Below are 18248 nucleotides of genomic sequence, written 5' to 3'. Positions count from 1 at the left end.
GTTTTAAAAACATTTTAAAAGGATCTCCACTAAAGATTTTAATCTTGACAATCTGTAAGATTCAGGATATGTGTTCTTCAGAAAGTGAAAGGAAAATGTATTGTTTTGTCCATCTATTTAGAAACAAGATCATCTCCCTAATGCCTTTTAAAGTGATAGAAGAATAACACATTTCAATAAATATGCTATTATGATGTTATTGATTTCTGTTTATAAACACTATACAAATAGTGATCCACAATGGGAAAACAGATTTGAATTTCTGACCCAAGATGTATTTTTCTTTTTACCCAGGAATTTTTTTTTTGAAAACTCTCATGTAAATATGTCCCTTTCCTCCAAAATTCTATCACTATGTTTCCATTTTTTATTTTTTATGAAATAGAAAAGTGAACCTGGGCAGAAATATACAACTGTGTGTTTAATTTGGGTGTGTGTAATGTGTGCATACTCAGTTGAACAAGAGGCAGATAGCTCCTGAAGGAGCTTTCCTGCTAATGAGCACTTGTCACTGAACTCTATGCCCCCTCAACTATCTTTAGTTACTAGATAAAACTGCTTTTGTGGCAATCTGATATTGTTTTGTTGAAGTGCTGAGAAAGGTGTGTGAATTTAAAAATCAAATTCCAGAGACCTATGGAAACCTACTAGAAGTTTTAAGCCCAAAAATACTAAGTAAAGCTACGACAAAAATTTGATTTATCCTGTGATAGCAATATCCAAAGAAAGTGAACTCTAATAAATAGGAAGTCACTTCAAACCTTGCATTCCGTAATAGCTAGACAGTTGCTAAATGCAAGTTTTGCTCTATGTTTTTTATTGAAAGAGAGAGGATATCAGTCAGTACTTCAGCACACTCTGCTCCATGGCAAAGTTCCAAATACATTTTGTATTGTAAATGTTCCCCCTAATTTTGATCTATTAGCTCAGAATACTTCTGACCTTGGAATACACATGTATTGCCATCAGAAGTGTACTGCTGTCTATGGAGATGGAGATTGCATAGGATGAAGCAGAATATTAATGTGTTGCAGTTTCTGTGTGTGTTCTTTGTAGTTTCTTGCCAGATGGGGGATCCTGTAGAGGAATGTTAAAATAATGTTTTATAGTTTTGTCAACCTTTTGGTCATGTTAGTAACAAGGGTTTATTTCTTTAGATTCATACTGAATTGCATTTTTTTCCTGAAGTTTTAGCTCTGCTATTACTATCATACAGGATATCTCCTGTATTATTAGTTTGTTACATAACACACTTTCATTTTCGGTCTTGTGTGCATTCATAGCAGACTAGCTAGACAGCACTCAGTGGGACTCATGAAGTGAATGCCTGAATGATTTATTACTGCCTTCTGTGACAAGTTTCTGAAGGGACAAGCTGATTAGGGAGTCCAAAATGTATGTCTTTGAATAAAATAAAAACCTTTGTAGAATTCACAGCTCAGCTCTGCTTCCCCCTTCATCCCTTCTGTTTGGTCCTCAACAAACAGACAAATCTTTGTAGTTTCCACTCTAGGCAGGCACAAAGAAGCACAAGTTTCAGGAAATATTCCCCACACCTACACACAGATAAAGTTTAATATTTGAATTTTCTGTCTTTTTATATAAATTTCCCTTGATATTTCAGAAATATGAAACTCATCCTAAATTTTGTCTAGAATATTTACTTCTAGTGCCAGCTAATTTGCACCCTAACCCTGTTGTTACTCGGGGGACAATTGATGCTCCTTCAGAGGGAATACAGAGCTCTACTTCACCTTGTTCTCAGGATGAGTAAGGAGAAGACAATGGCTTATAAAAAGGACCCATCTCAGTTTGCTAACAGTAGTTACCAAAACAGTAGTTACCCCTTCCTGCAGAGAATCTTGTTCCTGGACAAGTTCCTGGAGCTCTCTAGTTTATTTTATGAGACTTAAAAATTATTGAAATAATCTGAAGCTCTTTGACCTGTGCAGGTTTCGTGTGTGGGGTGAGATGATGAGTGAGATGACTCATCTGGCATATCAGGCCTTGTGGTCAGTGTGTGTCTGTAGTTTCTATCCTTATGTAGATGTGCACTCAGCACACTGCTTATGTGAAATGTTGATCCCAGTAACATAATGCAGGGCTGCTGTGCCATGAGACAGCTTGTGTCTGTTCCATGCACCAGATTGGTTTGATCAACCACATGTGCCAAGAAGGATTTCTCACTAATGAGCTACAACAAGGCATGGTATGAATGTGCATTTCCCTGTAAATGTGAAGAAAGAATCAATGTTGTGACTTGATTGAAGTGGAGCAATCTTGGATAGATTTTGCTCTATATGATCACTCTTTCTTTATATGGTTTTAAAGTACTGTATGCAGTTGTGTAAAAATATTCTGTCACTGTCATTCTTCATTTGGGTTAATTTATCCTCCTGAGCGAAGGGAGGCTGCCGTGCTGCTTTTGGCACTCCAACAGCACATTAAACTGTCGTGGTTATCTCTATTCAGCATCAATTTGAGCATTTTGGAAATACTCTTAGGATGCTGCCATAAAATTTAGTTTATTGAGGTAGTTAGGATTCACATAAACTTCAGGAAAGGAGATGTTCTGTCTGAAGGATGATGTCAGCACAAGAACAAATAAATAAGACACAAGCAACAAAAGGCAGACTGTGAATGAAAAGTTAAGCACATGAATTGTGAAACTCCTTCTATAGGGAACTGTGAGTGCTCAAATATTATAACAAAAGTGTTTGGACAAAGCACTAGAACAACAATACATTGGGAGTTACCAAGTGTAAGAAGATCACTTTGTAGTAATGGCCACTATTTTTTTATTCTGAGGGATTAAGAGCATTACCGATTAAGAGCAGGAAAAAGGGACTGTATGGATAAGCTACTTGAAAGAACTCTTCAGCATTAGAGTTATCATGTGACTGTTTTCTAGCTAGCTTACATGGTTTTAGTTTTCCTTTCTCAGTCACGACTGAGACTGTGAATGTTCTGGATTTTCTTAATTTGGGAGGACATGCTAAGCCTGCTGCAAGATAATGTGAGAATGTTTGCACTCAAAGCTGAGTAACAGTTAACTGTTTGGGGTCTTCATTTTTTTCAGACCAGCAGAAACTTCACCTCCTCTCCCCATATGTGTGCTCCAGATTAACTTGACATTCATTCAGGTGACAGCATATGAAAGCCATGCCAAAATGAATATGACAAACCCATTACCCCTAGTCTGGAGCGTCAGGTCAACTAACTTTTCAGTTAGTCCAAGGAGGTTTATGGTGGGAGTCTGTGCTTGCTGCATACCTGAGGTCTGACACAATCTGTAAGGCCATGCCTGGGGCTTTGCCAGATGCAGTAATACTGAGCTGCAGTGCCAGATGCCAGAAAGAAAAGTGACCAAATTGATCTATGGGTATTCACTGGTTTAATTTTCTTGCTGCTGTTCTGATCAAACTGCAGATACAGTTATTAATTTTTAAAAGCATCCTTGACTTAGACAATGGGAATTATGGCATGTTTTGTAGATAATTACTGATGTTCTCCCTGGTGAGAAGGTCTAGTGTCCTGAGCTGCCCATTACTGGAGGACTGCTGCAGGACAGGAAATGGTGGGCATGCCCAGAATGCCATTCTTACTGCAAACACCAAAATACATATACAAAGGTTCACAAAGAATTCTATGATTTTTAGTTCAGTTAAAATTACAAGAAAGCAAGATTTCCAGCTATGGATAGTGCATTTTGTTCAGTCAGGACTTAAATCAAATATTTTTTGCCTTTTGAAAGTTAGTTTTTGGCTTTTTTTTTTTTTTTAAGTGGCATACAAAAGCATGCCAAGTATTGCAGGGAGGGGGGAAAGGAAGAAAATGTGCAATGCTTTTCAAAGAAATTAATCCAAATCTAACATAGTGCTTGAAAGGAACAGAACCCATTTTTCTAAATATAAACTCAGTTCAATCAAATGTTCCCCCTTAGAACATGAAACCTCTTATGGATATGCAATCAGTACTTTAAGCCTTGTATCATTAATTTCTAACACAACTAGCTGTCATCACCCATTTTAATATGTTTCTCCTATCCTAGGAAAGTAAATGCTGGTTTTGTGGAATGAGCTGTGCTTTGTTTCATCTCCTTTGTCATCAGCAGAGTCATTAATACAGTCTGAGGGCAGAAATTTACTTCTGATGAAGAGCAGGCCAGAAGGAGCACAGCTTAATGTTCATATCTCAAGAGGAGTTTCATTAAAGATTCTGGGAAAGCACTGTAATGTGCAGAAAGATTTTTAATACAGATCAGAATTTCCGTCTGTGCTCTCTGTAATGGACAGAGGCAGATCATGGGGCATCAATGGAATTCTTGAACCAGTTCTTGTAATGAGCATATTTTACCTATTGTAGCTTTTTCCTCTTCTAGTAAGGTAGAAATATTAGCATGCATCCATCCTTCTCTTCAGTAGACTGTCTTTTTCAGAGAACAGTCAGTAGAGAGAGGTCTTAAAAAGAGGAAGTAAAATATATTTATGGAAAATTTGTCCTTTGAAGTTTCCTCCCAAGCTCTGTATTTAGCATATGATTTTTGTCATATATGCCAATTAATGAGCATAATATGTGAAGTATATCTGTGACACATCCCTCCTCCTATTCATCTGCTAATTCTCCTCTTACACAGGCAGTTCTATATCTTCTTATTTCATTTCTCCTCTTTTAAACTGTTTTAATCACACATTTTTTCAAATAGCTTGGCTAGTGTGCAAGACAATCTTCAAAGAAAATTTGATCATCCCAAAGATTTATGAGGTATGTGTGACTCTGTAGGGATCTTTGCCTTTGTTAAACTGTGAGCATTAATGTTTCTAAGCATTTTTTCCTGAGGTACCTACTACATCAGGATACAGTGAATTTAAAACAGATGATAATGTTATGCAATTTCATTTTGTCATTCCAGTAGCTTTTCTGAATGTATTCTGCTAGTGCCTTGCTCTGTTTTAACTCTCTTTAGGTTTCCTTAAAATTCCCTGAGGATTTCTCTTTCTCTAATTCTTTCTCCCTTTCTCTCTTTCTCTTTTTCTCTCTTTCTTTCTCCCTCCCTCCCTCCCTTTCCTCCCTCTCTCCTTTCCTCCCTCCCTCCTTTCCTCCTTTTCTTCCCTTTCCTGTCTTTCCTTCTGTTTCCTTCCTTCCTTCCTTTCTTTCCTCTTTCTATCCTCTTTCTTTCTATCTATCTATCTATCTATCTATCTATCTATCTATCTATCTATCTGTCTATCTATCTATCTAATCTATCTGTTGGATTCTAGGGGAGTACTGTACTATTTCCTGGGGAGTCAAATATTTATCCAGTTCCTTGACTACTCACTACTGACTAATTCACTACTACTTTTCTGTGTGCGACTCAATAAATTTCTCAATATGTAAGAGACGCTGCATTAAGTATCTTTACATTTTTATGACTATTTCATAACCAAGCCAAGGCTCATAATAATTATTATAAGTTAATTTTTATTGCAAGTTCTGCTAACTTTTATCTAATTTCTCAAATATGATCTATTTTTATGAAACTGTTAAATTCATCTGTGCTGTTAGTACACTCCGTGTAAAATTATACTCTTTACATCAAATACATGGTAGATTTGTGACAAAGTAGTGCTATTGCAAGTATTATTTTGGCACTACTGTTTCTGTTAGCATTGTGTCTCATTTTTCAAGGTATATTAGCAGCACCTTTTTAAAATATTTATGGCTGTATGGTTCAATGCTGGCTCCAGATTTATGAAACATGTTGTAATGAAAGTGTAATGTTAATCAATATGATATTTTATCTGATAGCCACCAGTACATAAATGATATTTCTTTGGTAAGAAAAGCAGTGAAACTTCCCCAGGCTTGGCAGTTGATCATTGCCTCCTTGGTGATCAGGCAGAATTGAGGGCTGTGGTTAATTCTTGTAATATCCCATGCTCCAGTTCCTCACAATGAGCTTGTCTGAAGGTTTTGTACTGGTAGCAGACCAAATGTCTCTCTCCTTTTACAGTGAAATTTTTCTCCACAAGATTGAAGGCTCCTCTAGAGAGGGAACAGCTGCCATTACTTCCAGCAAAAATGAGACCCTAGAGTAAAATTACAGCAAGTGCTAATTAGTGAAGCCTAAAATGCTTAACTCATGATATTTTGGGGCCAACACAGTCTTCCAGAGACTCTCTGGACTGATGGTAGGCTATTCCAGGAACCTGGAATCTACCCCAGTTTTGCAGTGGTCTTCCTAGGATCCTTGGTATCCATTTGCCCTGCACAATTGTCTGAGGAAGATGGGATGCCCATGTTATGAAACAAACTCTCTAGGCAAGCTGCTTCAGAGAAAAAAAAAAGTGCTGTTATTCCTGCATCTGAAGTTTAGTATAGGTGATTGTATTTCAAGGATAACACCCTCCAGCTCTGACTTATGTTTATACAAGGAGAATCTAAGTCTTAAAAATCCCAGGTGCAGTCTAGTCTTTCAAAGGAACCAGTCTTATTTTTCTGTTAGTAAAATTAAAAATAAAAAAAAAATCAGCCTCAAAAAAAATTTTAGAAAAGAAATAACCTGTCTGAAGAGCCAGCTATTTTTGGCAAGAATATATGTAGCTAAGTTATGCTTATGGTGTCAGGAGAAAATAAGAGAAAGTGCTGAAGGAAGATGTGGCTCATTGCATATCTGAAAGGTGAATGTGTAAGCAACAGGCCCTGGTGTCTCTGCCCTGTGACAATCATTGTTAGTTCCCACAATTTCATCACAGATCTCAAGATATTCAGGGTGTATTTGAAGCTAAAACCCCTTCAAACATCTCATTATGTGCCAATGGGAGCCTGTTCTTTTTATCTTTCTTTTAAACAAACATTTGACAGTGTGACACCTGGACCATTGACAGAAAAAAAAATAGTTTTAACCCTCAAATGTAATATAATGTCTTTCATGTTTCTATTATTGTTAGTTGCTTATTTAGGTCTTTGATAATTTGTTTTCAAATTAATCTGATCATTAGGGAGGGGCTGGGCCATAAGCTGTGAAGTCCTGGCAGCCCTACACTTGTAAAACCTGACATACAGAGCCAGTATTTGTGATATTTAGAGCACCAGGAGGAGACAGTCACAGTCTTTTGCTTCATATTTTTTAACATGCGAAATTACTGATTTTGACACTGTAACAATTATGCCGTGTTGTGACAACCTGTACCCATCCATGACTGGAGCTCAGCTTTTAGTGGCTGCAGGCTGTCAGGCAGGGACGGGGCAGGAAGGACATGCAAGAGGTTCCCAGCCACATCCAGAGATGGATGGAATGTTAAGAGCTGTCTCTGACTAGGTCAAGAGCTTGTGGGCAAGATTCAGAGACAAGGCAACAAGGGAAACCTTGTGAACCAATAGAAATCTTGGCATACTGCCCTCAGGGACAGATCTGACAGATGTCTAAAGGCAATTTCCACAGATTGCAAGAATTCTTGATCCCCAGGTGTAAGAAATCAGGCAAGAAAGATGAGAGATTGGCATGGCTGAGTCGAGATTGGCTGGTCAAACTAATGGACTAGAAGAAAATATGCAGGTAATGGAAGCAGGGACAGGTATCGTGGGAAGAGTATAGGGAAGCAGTCTGGTTCTGTTGGAATGGGGTCAGAAAGGCCAAGGCACACCTGGAGGTGAACTTGACAAGGGATGGAAAGAATAACAAGAAGGGCCTCTAAAGGTATGTTAGGGAGAAAAAGAAAGTAAAAGAAAGTGCTCATTCCTCAATTAGCATGACTGGCAAACAACAGACAAGGAGAAGGCTGGGTTATTTTCTCTTACAGACAACCGTCAGAGCCAACAGTGCCCAAAGTCTTTTCTGTGCACAGCTCACTCCTCTTTGGGCTTTTCATTATTATCTTAATTCTTGAATACATTTCCAAAGACACCTTCTGCAATTCACTCTTCATTGTGTGTGCGTAGGTGTTACAACATAGCTTTTTTAGTATTCCTTTCTTTGGAGTGTTAGATTTCTGCAAATGCTGATAAAATTACCTGCTTTTATTCCTTGTAGCCTCCCTTAATGTAACTGAAAGTATCTCGTAAAATATTACATAAAATATGAAATTACAAGTCCGGGTAGCCCCTGCTGAGCAACATAAAAGTTGCAACATTTCCTTTCTCCCACTCTGATTTGCACATTTCCAAAGGCAGAAGACAAGCTTGATTGAATACGGAAGGTTCAAGCTATTTTAGATCTCTAGTACAATACATTTCATGTTTTTAAAGAAACAAAGAGCATGTAGTTTTCTAATTGCTTCAGTTGTTTTAAAGAGTGGAAAAAAATTAAAAAAAAAAAAAAAGAAAATAAAAAAGGCAAAAATTGATTGTGTTACTGTCTTCCATAGTCACTTCCAGTGGCCACATTAAAAGTTACAGTAATCCATCTCCAAACCATGAGAACTGTATGTTCGAACTTGCTGGTCTTACAAGAAATGAAGAATTGCTGCAGAATTTCTTCAAAGTCTAAAAAAATCTTTTGGGATTTTGAGAACCAAGAGGTAACAAACCAGTGTCAGATCCAGAACAAATACCACGTAATTGAGAAGAGAAAAGGAGAATGAAGAGAGACCAGAGCTACAAAGGTCATCCAGAACAGCTGCAGTGCTCCACAGAAGTGTAACAAAAACAGTGAATATTGACTCTCAAATTAAACTCATCTTGGCTAGAGCCCAGTCGATGCTTGTTACTTTTGCTAGGCTTGGCTGACAGATGATAATGGGGTTAGTAGAAGCCATTAAAGGTTTACTTGTAACAGACTCGAAATATAAGACGAAAACATCAAGTCCTCAACTCATTAGCCTTGTCTTGTCAATTTTATTTACTTTTAACACTGCCTGGAAAAAACAAGGCAACTTGGAAACATGAAATAAAAAGCCCCATCCTTTTCTTGCTTCTGATACTGAAAAATTAATGGAAAAACAAAAGCATATCTTAAGTGCTGATGGAGCTAAGAGGCAATCATCCAGCCTTGGATGTTGTTTTCCTCAGTGCTAGAGGACAATCAGGGAAATGCCCTGTTCATCTGTTCCTTTAAGAGGAATACTGCTGAAGTTTGGCTGGCTGTATCCCTTGCTATGAAGTGCAGGTCCATCTCCTTAAAAAGGATTAACTTTGCGTAAAGGGCATGCTGTATGACAGATAATAACATTTTAATCCTTTTTCATAGTTGGGTAGCATATTTTTCTGTCAAAACAATATATGATGGGATTAATTCTTTTCCTATCACATAACCCCTCAGACAGACAAACAAACAAGTGATAAGTTTTAAGGGGGGAAAGCAGGAACACACATCAAGACATGAAATATAGATCAATTTTTAAATAAGTATTTTCTTGTTCTACCACAGGATGTAGCTTTTCAGTTGGTGCTTTAAGAAACCCTGCAATTTGGTATATCTAAATAGAGAGATTACTTCTGTGGAATGGAAATTATGTTATTATTTGATGTTTGGGTTAGCCATGCATATTAAAAAGTAATTTATTTCTCCCTAATCATTTATAATGTGACTTCTGGCAATTTTGCTACTAATCTATTAAAACTCAGGAAGAGCTGATTTTTTCATAAAATCTTTCCATCAGTTGTAAGAAAGTAAATATAGAGAGGCATGTAAATTGGAGAAAAAGTTCACGCTGTCCTGAGGTGATTTGCCAAATCAATAGCTTGTGCAGAAGACACCGAGTTTCCTTTCTAGCTTTTTCTACATGAGCTACTTTCACAGGAAAGCCCAAGGGAGAGCTGGTGTGTGATTTTATGATGTCCTGAAGGGGTAGGAGAATCTAGGAGCTCAGAAGTTCTCCCAGCTCCATCAGTTGCCATGTCACCTTACTCAGACCAGTTGTTTCATGTAGTCTGTTGCTTTTGTTCCACTTGCATTGATGTCTCTTGACAAGCACTTGGAAGCAGGGCCAGCTGTACCTGTCTCTTCTGCTCAGCCAGCCCTGAGTGCATTGGTACAGGGAAGGTCCCAGTCAATGCCTTTTTTTTTTTTTTTTTTTTTTTTTTTTTTTTTAATACTCTGGAAGCCTCATTTGACATCGGTGTTTCTTCTCTAGAAAACAGCCATCAGTGAAAAAATAAGACTTTTATTAAAACAAATATGATTATCAGGAAGTGGAATGAATTGCAGTTCACAGTATTTATGCCCTTCATCAATATCTTTCTATTTTCCTTAGCAATGCAGTTTACTAGAAAGACACATCAGAGCTGTTCTGTGCTTGACATGGGCCAATTATGCAACAAAAAGGTGAATGAAGTTCCTAGACTTGGTCCCTACATCAAGGTTTTCTATACCATGCCCCAGGATATACTAAAGCTATCTAAATTCTTAATTGAAACTGTTTTATGACTAGAGCAGAATAAAATGTGTGTGAAAGGCTAATGTAAAATTTTTAAGTGGACATATTAGACAAAAAGATCCATTCTGATCTCACCATTCTGCTCCAGTTTTGTCCTTGATAAGAAAACAAGCAGCATGAGTATAACAAGAACAAACCTACAAAAAAGAATTTGTATTCTTCTCTTTCTCTCAGACATGCATCCTTCTACATGCAGTCACAGATACAACTAGAAGAATGAGAAAGGATCTGAAAAACTATATTTAATAATTTCTAATATTTTCATTACTTGTCTGTTCTCAGCTAATAAGGTCAAAAGCAATATGCTTGAAGCTGTGTAGAGTTAAACAGGATAAAGAAAAGAAAAGAACAAATCCTACTGTGAATCCTCTAAAATGGACAAACAGTCTGGCCTTTAACTTTTCTTAATGGAATATATGTCAATATTTAGTCATGGCCTTGAGGTATTTGTAAGTCTTCCCTTTATCTACATTAACTGATTTGACATTTGAGTGTACATTTCCTATAATTGTGCTTTTAAAACATTGTCTTCAGGGTTGCAGTGGTATAATCTGCATATCTCATGGCATTTAAACTGAAGAAGGCTGAATATCAGAGTTTATGAAGAAATTTCAAGATATTTTTTACCTTTTAGAGGATGTTATTCCTGTGAAATATAAACTCATCTTTTTGAGGAACATGCATTTTAACTTTGTGGTGTTTTGGTCATCAACAGAAAGAGGTATCCACCTCTTCACAACCTGAAGCACCTGAATCCTAAATATGTGATGCTTAGTTTCAAATCTCACCTTAAAAGGACAGTGGAAAGATTCTCAATATATTTTTTTTTTCATTTTGCTTGTAAGTGGCTTACTGACACAGAAGCTACTTTACAGTTTTTGATTTTTCTATCTCTCTGATTTTTTCACTGCAGAAGGTGCAATCAATATGCTTATTTTAGTTCAAAATGTAAAACTAAAGGAATAGTAGCTATTTTGCAATTACAGTAGTATCTATGTATTTTCAAGAAAGGGGGCAAACCCTCCCTTCTTTAGGGAAAAAAAAGGTAACCATTTAGGGTACTCACTATTGTTGATGTTTTATTTCGGGAAAGTTGGTCTTTCTAAGTTAAAAGAAAGAAAAAGCAGCAGGAAATGCATGTTTCTACCTTACAGGAGTTTTATTCCTGTATTGATTGACCTCAAATGAAGCTGCTAGACCGAATGAGCATGGAGAAGTTTGTGACAACTTTCAACACAAGGGGACTTTGAGGTCTGAACGGTATATTTGTTCACAGAAGTTGTCTGAAAACCAGTATTTCAGTGAGACAACACTGCTTGCCTCTGGCAGTCAGAGAAGACAACCACAAACTCTTGGATAAATGTCTCTTATGATTAAAAGAAAACTGAGATATTCAAGTGGTTTATAAGACTGTATTTGCTTTCTTTTTGTCGTCAACACCTTTCTCCAAAGTCCATACTTGAAATTTTTAAAGCTTTTCTTGTCTAACCAACATGAGACTGCATAGGGAAAGATAAAAGGCTGTTCCCAGTGACTTGCAAATCTCAAAGTTGTCTGAGAGATTTGTACTGCTGGTTTCTATTGATTTATGTGGAAAATATAGCAACATTTCTTATGTAAAGGCTTAGCAGAACTGACAGTCAAAAATCCTGCTCTGTGGTACTACCAAATTTCAAAATCAGCCAGCTGGGACTGGTCACTACTTGTATGAGAGTTTCAGCAGGAAAACTGTGGTGTTATTGTGATTCCAGAATGACAGTCTCACTTGTATCTCCAGTCACGGTCACTGCGGTTTGTCACAGCCAACAAAGGGTGTCTTCCCTCCAGTATCTTACATAACTGCATGTGACAAAGCAAAGCACATTAATGGCCAGGGCATGTTTCTATTCTTTGATGTGCAGGTACTGTACTGACGTGCATGGTGAATTAATGTGGCAATGGTTGTTACCAGAAGTGGGGGAGGTTCTGACTTGATAGAAGGAAACAAAAAATCAGCAAGGACAACCAAGCATTGGAGAAAGTTTTCTGGAGACATTGTGAAATCTTGGTCCTTGAAGGTTTTTGAGATGCAACTGGAGAAAGCCTTGAGGCACCTAGTCAGTATTAGTTTCAACATTAATTTTATCAGGAAGTTGGACTAGAGACATCCTGAAATCCCTTCCAACCTGACTGACTCTATCATAAGACCTTTTTCTCATTCAAAACAATTTTTATATTAAAATATGCATTCTTCTTTATAGAGAATTATTTACATTAAGAAGTATAAATTGTGAAAAGTTGTGAATTGTGAGTATAAACTTGTGAAAACCATCTTTCTCTTAAAACATTTTAAGAGAATCAATTCAGTGTTGGCTTTCTTGAGGAACTCCCAGAAAGTGGGGAGGAGTTGGGAAAGAGTTGAAAATTATTGCTGCTTCCTATTTGCCTTTTTTTTTTTCCTTTTTTTTTTTTTTTTTTTTTAATGGATGAATATCTATCCTGTTAGAAATGGTAATGTTTTTTCTGTATTTTTATTTTACAATGGTTGCTGCCACCAGCAATCACTGGTATATGATATGCAAACAAGGTAAACTTTAATTGATCAATATTTTGGGATTCTTCCAAAAACTGAAACAAACAGACAATATGTTCAAAAGCCAAGCAGGATACAGAATTTATCCTTTTATATCCCTAGTGGTCTCCCCACTGTGCAGGAGTTGATTTTCAGGGTTCCTGTATCACAGGTTCCTGTCATGGTTAATTCTTCCACCCGTTGGCCACCGGCATTCACACCACAACAATACACAAGGGCTCTGACACTGTGGCAGCTCATTCTGCTCTGCTAAAATTAGACAGTACTTCTGGTTTTTGTCACAGGTCAGACACAAGATCTGTTACACCTTTACTCTGTCCCTTCAGAGTCATCTCCTATTTTTGCAGCTTTCTCCAGAAACATCCTGGGTGTCTCTGTCTTCTATAATCTTTTCCTTTTCTCCTTTCCACCTTTTTTCTTCTCCTTTTCCTCCCATGCCTCCCCCCCTTCCTTTTTTTTTTCTCATTTTCTCTTTTTCCTCTGCCTCCATGCTTTTTTCACTTCATCCTAGTGTCTTCTTCAACCCATGAATGTTTCCTTTCTCCACCTACACAATTTTTCTTTGCACTCCCGTATTGTCTGGCTGTGGCCAGAGTGCCCTTCTCCATCTGGCAAGAACAACAGTTCTTTCCAGCTTTTTCATTCTGTTTCAAGAAGCAGAAAGGAGCTGAGAGGCTGAGGTTCACCTGTGAAACCATGAGTGTAACACCTAGAGAATATGTCTTGCTTGGAAGAGCAGGGTGGTCTCTGCATGTGAGTGACAAGTGTCAAGTGACATTCAGCTAGACAGTTATATACAGTTAAGGAGGCAGAATCAAAAAGCTGAGAAGCAGCCCTGGAAAATAATAAAGTATTTAAGGAGTAGAAAATAATTTTGTGATGCAGATGTTGACAGAGGAGAAAAATGGACAGTAATTTCTACATTTGAAAAGACAGATTCAAAAAATCAGCGATATAAGGTAGAGCCCCCAGATAAAAAAATCGAGAACTATGACTGAATTTCAGGGTACCCACAGGAAACTTGCACTTAGGAAGTACTGGGAACATAGTGAACTAGCATAGAAGCCAGACCAAGACCCAAAAATAAACAGAGAAAGATGTAATTATTTTACTGATCAGGATTCAAATATAAAAAGACATGAAATAGTGCCATATACATACTTATCACACAATTTTTAACATTTCTGAGAATTTTCATAAACATCAGTTCAAATAATTCAGTAATGATACGAAATTTTTGGGATTTGCTAAAATCTGACCAGCTTTCCCTAAAAAACTCTCAGTATTTTTCTTTCCAGTAATTTTGTTATCATATACTTTCAGTTTGTTTTTTTCACTTTAACCAGAACTTGGAGCAGAAGAGCTGAATTATTGTAAAATGTATTCTCATGGTGTTCCTTCAATAAAGAGAGGCAGGGCATGGCAGGAATTTCTCTCTGGAGGCTTTACCTCTGTAGAATTTCTGGACAACTGTAATAACTGAATGTGAGACTGAAATATTGCTCAGAGAGATGTACACTCCATGATGGTCAGAATGAAACCTTTTGACATTCTGGAAAGTAATCATCACACAAATACTGTCTTGAATGACAGACTGCAATTGCAAATCTGCTTCATCATTTTAATACAAACTTCAGTTTAAAACCATTGTCTATAACAGGCACAAACCACTTTTGAAACCATAGGAAAACCAAGTAGCTATAACAGTCAGAACTTAATACAGAATTCATAATCACACTTAACTCTCTCAAGGAGATTTATGCATGTTGTTTGAAAACTTATTTATTTTAATTTATTTATTCCATTTCTTCTCACCTCTTAACTCAGGTTGAGGCTACTTTTCCAACTTTTCCAACTATGTAAGGTCTTGAGAAACTGAAGAGACCTTTGTTAAGTAACCTTAAATACTTTTGTAATTCACTGAAGTGTCAGTAATTTCGAGGTGTTTTTATTAAGCCATTCTGTCTATAGGATATTACTTTCCTTAGCCTTGGAAGATTTTAAGATATTCAGTATCAAACTTACAGAAATTTTGCTACTTGAAAGATTATTAAAATTGAAAGAACTACTTTATAAGAGTATTAGTGTGATATATTTTTTATCACAATCACATTTCTAGAATAGTGACATATGAAATGAGTATTACTGAACTATCTTGATCAAGACAAAAACAAAAGAGTTTTTCTGCAATTGCTTAACTTGAAGTTTTACTGAAAAATCCATCTAAAGAGAGCTTTGGATAGCATTTTGTTTTAATATAAAGCTAGAAATTGAACAGTTGAAGTGGCTTTCCTCATATAAATGATAAACTTTTGAGATGATGATAGACATAGAGTAGATTTTGACCTAGACTAGAGTTTGATGTCACTTTTAAGGGTTTTTTTCCTCACTCTTTAAAATACTGCCTGTTCTTTCATTCACTATTGTGAATTCAGTATACTAAAAGTAAAACAAACCCCCTAAAACATATACATGTAGCCTGGCACCAGGTTTAATATGATCAGGATATATGTAAAAGTAAATACATCTCTTATATCTTTGCTGTTTTTATGTCAGTGTGTTAGTTTGGGCCTCTCTTACACTCCAGTACTGTGAGAAATCTACAAAGGTCTGTACACTAACAATTCAATGCCAGGAAGACCTGATGTTATTAGGTTGGAGGAGGTGTCATGCTGTTTTAAAATCAATCCCCAAATTCAGGTGTTGTCATCTTGTAGACACATAAAATTCACATGCTGTGATGGCATAGAGGACAATCTTAATAAGTGTAGTGCTGTGGATATCTTCTAAGATGTATGGCATAGGATAGCTGCTAAAATTCTTTGAATGCCAAACTAGCTGATCAGTGAATCCATATAGGATTGTCACCAAAGCCTCAGTGCCTTTCCTCTTGATGGCATAAGCATTGACTAATTTGTTTAATGTGAGCTGCCAACACCAAATGTAATTGTGCCAGGTACCTATCAGATGAGTGGGGATATTCCATAGAATTTCTGGAATCAAAGTGTTATTTTCAGTTCTCTTCCTGCAACTGTAAGGCTTAGAAACTTAATTTTTAAATGGCAGCCTGGGAATGTCCACGTTCTTGATTCCAGGAGTTGTGTTTTTAAGTGAAATAGCAGCTCCACCAGGAGAGGTTTTACACAGCATGTGATTGAAGTTTTCAGATAGTAACACAAAAGCATGGTACTCGTTCAGTCACTGGGTTTGGTGTTTATATTTCCCTAATGTATGGAGTTTTCTAATTATTAGGAAAGGAAATTTCATTTTTCACTGGGAGAAAAATGTATCACCCAATTACCAATTTTCTTCTGTGTTGTGCAAGACTGGATTGCTCCCAGTTTTGCCATGTGAGGTAGAATATCGAATGATTCCTGATGTTAAGAAATGGCATCTTTAAGTCCGTCGTTAAATATTTAAAGGCTTGAAATAAATCTGGGGATCTGGCTTTGAGTCAAAACATTTGTGTACTGTCAGGGTAGAATAACTTATAAATAGATGCCAGTGTCAGTACCTTATGAAAACAAAACACATGTTCCTCCAAAACACTGAAGCTATATCTCTACCAGGAAACCAAAACCAACTGGATTTTATACCGTGGCAGAAATGGGATAACAGGAACCTTAAAAGAAGTTTAGTACAAGAAAAAGGAAAATTCTGTACCTCGAGTGGAATAAACACTTTTAGCAGGGGGCTACTTGCTGAGGATTGACTGCCTAGAAAGTCATTTTGCAAACAAAAAAGACCTGGATGTCCTGGATTACTTTCTATAGCTGAGGAATTGTCAGTAAAAGATACCGTATGTCAATGGGAACATTGATTAATAGAGATTAAATAATATTAATATTATTAAATGGGAATATTATTACTAGAGATTAAATAATCTGAAAAAATATCTCAGCATGGGAAAGAAGTCATAAATCTCTGAATTTGTTAAAGAAAGCATTTATTAGCAAACTAACATCAAGCAAAGTTATGTAAAAATGTCAGCGTATGAATGAAATATTTGACAGGTATTAATAGTGAAACAGAAAGTAGTGAGCATTGCAAAAATTGTGGGGTTTTTTTGGAAGTGGCAAAAGTAAGTATAATCTTGCTATCTAGATTTACATTCATTTGCAAATCAAATAGTTCCCATGAAAGAACACAGTATTCAAAGGAAGGATTTGAAAACTAGAAATTGCTTTTTTATTTCTTTTTGGCTAGCATGAATAATGTACATCAAAAGGTTACGTCAGCTATTATTTTTATTCTGTGTATTGAAATTAGATTCCCTATATCTATTGAACAAATTCATTCAGCTATTCAGTCTTTATCAGTTGTCTTATCTTCCACCTCATTAACCAAACAAGAGAGTAAAGGAGGGAATCAGGAAGGACCATCTTCAAAATTTATTCTGCTATTGCTATAAAAAAATATTTTTCGGTTTTTCACAAGTTCAATAATGATAGCATTCAATGAGAAATTGAGAGAAATACCTGGTATTGTGTAAGTACGATATGCCAAGTTTCACGGAAGTCTTTGCTTGTAGTTTAGGGAAGATTCTGCAGAACACATTTTTTCTTCTTTGTTGAGAAGAAAAATTCTATAAAGTTGCACAAGCCATAGAATTGCTGACAAGACAAAAAGGACAGGAGTTTCAGGAGAAAAAAATAAACAAATGAGACAAACTCACAAAAAAATTGATGCCCTCAAAAAGACAGGGGGAAATTTGTTCCCTGTTCTTTTCCTGGGGAATGTAGATTCTCCCTCAAGATCCCATTATTGTGCTCTCATTAGGACCACAGCAACAGCAGTTTTTCCTTTGTTGGCATTTTCTGTGGGTCTTCTGTCATACTTTTACTGACATCTCTTGTTCTTTGGTTTTTTTTTCTTCTTTACATCTTCTTACTCTGTGTTTTCTCAGTTATCCTGTGGTCAGTTTGGTATTACCAGGCATTACTTTCAGTAATAGGGAAACAGAGTATTACTTTCAGTCCACAGGGAATTACTTTCAGTCCACAGGGAAACTGAGAAGGGAAGGCATAGCCAGAAGCATTTAGGCTTCTGGCTGTGCCTTCCCTTCTCAGTTTCCCTGTGGACTTGATGTTTGCCACAGGTGAAATGTTCTGCCTAAGAAAATCAAAATCAGTATAGCAAACAAATCTGGGAGCATAGATGCATCAGTCTCCATAATAATTACTACCTGCTACCATGGAGGAAGAACTGGCTGCCTTTCCATTCTGAATATGATGCTTTTCTGTGATGAGGTGGGCATCAGAGAGTTGGTGCTGCCTGTGTATATGTTAAATATAGGCTTAAAGTGCTCTACAGCTCTT

General features: G+C 36.7%; 1 protein-coding gene across 1 annotated transcript in view; it reads left to right on the top strand.

Moving 5' to 3' along the window:
• Window positions 1-18248, top strand: part of GABRG3 (gamma-aminobutyric acid type A receptor subunit gamma3) — a 288690-nt gene that overhangs the window by 154797 nt on the left and 115645 nt on the right.

This window comes from Sylvia atricapilla, chromosome 2, assembly GCF_009819655.1.
Source record: "Sylvia atricapilla isolate bSylAtr1 chromosome 2, bSylAtr1.pri, whole genome shotgun sequence".
In the NCBI taxonomy this organism is placed as follows: Eukaryota; Metazoa; Chordata; class Aves; order Passeriformes; family Sylviidae; genus Sylvia; species Sylvia atricapilla.
The sequence above is the reverse complement of the archived record's forward strand: the minus strand, read 5'-3'. Positions and strand labels throughout refer to the sequence as shown.